Source organism: Podarcis cretensis (assembly GCF_951804945.1).
Source record: "Podarcis cretensis genome assembly, chromosome: 1".
NCBI lineage: Eukaryota > Metazoa > Chordata > Lepidosauria > Squamata > Lacertidae > Podarcis > Podarcis cretensis.
This window is the reverse complement of record NC_137170.1, coordinates 40,935,994-40,940,000: the sequence shown is the minus strand read 5'-3', so window position 1 is coordinate 40,940,000 and position 4,007 is coordinate 40,935,994. Positions and strand designations below refer to the sequence as shown.

Below are 4,007 nucleotides of genomic sequence, written 5' to 3'. Positions count from 1 at the left end.
GCTTTCCTCAACAAAAGAAGATATTAATGGTCTTTGCACCAAACCTAGAACATTACCATGAACTCAGAGCTTGGGAAAAAGCAAGAGAATACTGTAACAAACTTCGTACAGAGTTCGGTCTATTAATTGTTTCATGTTAGATATTCTATGTGTTTACCTCAATTGAAAAAAAAAGAATGTTTTTGCTAGTATCAGATCTGCTGTGGAATTGGTATTGTATGTCCATGAATTCTTCCTTTCTCAGCACGTGTTCCTCACTAGAAAAAAAAATGCTGTTACCTTTAAGCTTTGTCAAAATTTACATTAAAATACTTGTATGAGGACTGTGACGTTATGTTTTAAAGAAAAAGGTGTTAAGTCACAAAATGCGGTAATAAATATTTCATTTTTGATTTTTTGTTAGGCCTTTGTGTTTTTAATCATTAATAGAAGGAGACTTTATTTCCTGGGGAGAAGAGATAAAAAACTTGTATTTGTTAACAATAATAATATAAACAAAACACATCAAAGATTAAGAGAGATTGCAACGTGTGATTTTATAAATGCCTTAGCCTGTGAACAGACATACGTGTAAGCTTAATGTCTAGAGCTAAAAATGTTTGTGTGTTACATATAAGGGTAAAGGAAGCCTGTGTATATTTATTTACATTTCTATCCCATACTACTCAACAATTGAGTTTTAGTTCAACAAGCCCAATGCTGACTTGAATGTAGAGCTTGACTGTGGACAGGATTTTATAATGAACCTGTTAATATTAGGGGTAGCTTAGCAAGAGATCTAACTTCTGATATGTCAGCTACAAACCATTACCTGAGTACTTTGTTTTATTTAATGATTTTTTTAAAAAAAATCAACTACTGAACAAAAATTAAACTTAGCCATAGATTTACTTTATCCATATGATTGTTCATATTTACAGTTCAATCCTATGCATGTATATCAGAAGTATATTCCACTGTTTTACAATGAGGCTTGCTCCTAGGATTGCAGCCATAAATACATATAATCAATATTGTAGTACTTAAATGCTGGTGATTTTCGTGGGGTATTTGTTGGGTGGACAAGAAATGCAAACATTGTTATTTCTCTTCTACTTGCAAAATCTCCTTCTGTTGTCCCAGAAAGAAAGAAAATTAGATTACTGAGAGAAAAGTTATGCATTCAAGGTGCAGACCTGGTCTGAAGATAAGGAACTGATTTGTAAATAATTGTTTAGTTTGATTGAATAAGGTGTGTTTCACAACAAAATTCTTGGGAAGGAAGAGAGGAGTGGGATGGTTGAGTTTTCACTCTTTACTGATGGTAAGTTAAGCTCTCTTCTGGGCTAGAATGGTGCATTTGTACAATAATTTCTTATTTTATTACCCTGTGATATGTATAGACCTTCTCTTCCATGCACACAAATTCCTTGTTCCTCCCTTTGCAACTCACAGCAACCAAACAAGGAAGTCGCTACTTAACCATATTTTCCTGTTTCTTTCAAACTGGGAAACTACAGTTTCCAGTTTCAGAACTAGCCAGGATATTGAATCACAGGTTGAAATTGGTTTAATGCTCTGACTACTTCCAAACCTGGTAACCATAATCTCCTGGTTTGACCAAAAAGGGGGAATTGGGTTAAAACTGCTGTAGAGGCTTCTTAATCACAGCTTGCACAAAGGGACTGAGCAAAGGGACTGCATACACAGGTAAAAGACTTGTGCATATCTCAGCTTAATAAGACAAAATATTTATTTAAACTGTTTGTTAACCCCCTTAATCAAAAGATCTCAGGGCCATGTATGAATGAAACTGATTAACAGACAGCATAAAAATACAATTTAAGACCAACAAATAAGCACATCAAAATAGAACAAGACAAAAAGAAATTAAAATCTCCCCTCCAAGAAATGATCATCTGAACTTGGCCAAAAGCAAGCTTCAGGTACACACAAGTGCTCTCTCTCATACGCACTAGGCTTTGTCCGTCCATCCTGCCCCCGCCTTTTTATAGTAGATGGAAATAGAAGTAGGACCTATTTGCATAAGCCTTGGCTCTGACAAAGGCTACAATCCTGAGTACATTTTCAAGGGAGCTGAGTTATGTTCACACATCAGAAAGATTTTCATCAGATTATTTCATCAGAAATAATTACTCCTCCTCTGATTTGAGCAACATAGAAACCAGGCTACCCTGACCTCCCATTCTATGCAAACCAGAAATTGTAGTTTGTTGCTCCCTAACAGGCCATTATCACCAGTGAACCTGAAGCCATAGTTTGTTGTTTGATTGCTGATTGTGGCTTATTAGGAAGCAACAAACCACTATAGCTGTTCAGACTTAATGAAAAGTCAATACATTCTGGTTCTTCCTGCTTGTGCCGGAGGAGCTGTGATAAGGCAATGTGTACCAGTGTGCTGCTCATTCACTAGAAACCAGAAAACCTGGTTTATTGTTGCATAGAAATGTGACCATCAAGACTTAGACTGCATACATGCTATAGCTTTAAAGCATATTCCCCTCTCCCATCCCCCACCTCTCAAATAATCCTAGGCGCTATAGTTTCTCCCCCATCCACCATGAGCAGAATATACATGCTAGAGCTCCATGTCAACTCATTCTTAGTGGAAGTGAAGTCATGATGCAACCCTCTTTCATTACTGATTGTTATGTTTCTGTTTTGCTGGGGAACTTGCTGGAGGCAATCTACATCCCAATGACGAAATGTCCATCAAACTGAATGGAGCCGAGTTTCCATTCAGTTTCCAAATATTGCAGTCTTTTGCAGAATACCATTCCCTCAAGGCCAACTTGTCATGTAGCAGGTTGAAGCCCATGAGGGGGACAGATGAAAGCAAGAATTGGTGTCCATCTGGATGGTGCAGCAAAACTTCTTAAAGCCTGGCCTGAGCAGAAGAGGCTTTGAGTGGCACTGCCTTCCCCACAATTTAAAATACGTTGGCAAAAACTTGCACTTGAAACTTCAACATGTTAATGACTCTGCAGATCTCATGTTTCATTCTTACATTTTGACTCTTTTTGCTATAGAAGCGGGGGGTACAGTAGAAATATAAGAAATGTTAGCCGAGATATCGCTCTGTTCTAAGCACTTTGTCTTAAGTTTGAGGGAGTGGTGGTGTCAACGCTTGGTTTAATTTTTTTGTTCCAACTGAAACCTCCAAGCTTCCCAAATCTGTGCAACTCTCAGTTTATTATGACAGAGAGCTTTCAAGCATAGGATTATTTGGGTGTCAGCAAGACACCCCCCCCCCCGTGTCCTTGTATTTACAAAAACAAAAGAAAGCAAAACTGGTAGCATTTTAAATAATATTTTCTGCCTTTTTTCTGACGTTTGGCAAAACAGGCTTTGGGGAGCAAGGGAGGCAAAGGGTCCAGCTCTGCCTGCTAGATGGGTATTTTTGAAAAGAACTGTTCCCAACCCCCGTCCCTACTGCTGTATGACTTTTCCTTCTCTGGGCTCTATTCTGCTTGATCTATATTGCTAAAATCCTTACTGCAATACAATGGGAGGAGATTGCTCCAGTCTGAGGTTTACTGTTTAGTATGAGGGGTTCCGATTTGGGTGTATTTAAGAAATGCTCAGCTGTCAAAAGTGAAAGAAAATGGGAATAGTGTTTTGACAGCGACATGGTGTTAAAGGAAATACTGTAGTCTGACTAAAATTGCTTATGTTCTGGGGAACAAAGGGTAATAGAAAAACACCTCTTGTTTAGAGGTAACGGGGGAAACCCCAAATTTCCATTTCCCTGAACAAATTGAGGAGGAATTTATAATCCTAGTAAATCAAAAATGTTTGAGATTGATCTGTCCTTTGTTACTAAAGGCGAGTAGAGCAGACCGTTCATCTTGGCTGCCCTTTGCTGGCTTCTAATGTAAGGTTACCAGATTTTTTTCAATGAATCTGGGGACATTTTTCAACTTCAATGGATTTTGTATGGGGACTGATTTGTAAATCCGGGGACTGTCCCCGGGAAACGGGGACGTCTGGTAACCTTATTCTAATGT

The 4,007-nt window shown here is 38.2% G+C and overlaps 1 protein-coding gene across 8 annotated transcripts in view; it reads left to right on the top strand.

Annotated features, from left to right (window-relative positions):
• Positions 1-397, top strand: part of MEIS2 (Meis homeobox 2) — a 231,844-nt gene extending 231,447 nt beyond the window's left edge. For all 8 annotated transcript variants that reach the window (XM_079954793.1, XM_079954787.1, XM_079954792.1 and 5 more), the window contains one exon: positions 1-397. This exon is cut by the window's left edge and continues 1,025 nt beyond it. The gene's annotated coding sequence lies outside the window, so the exon portion shown is untranslated.
• The last annotated feature ends 3,610 nt before the right edge of the window (positions 398-4,007 follow it).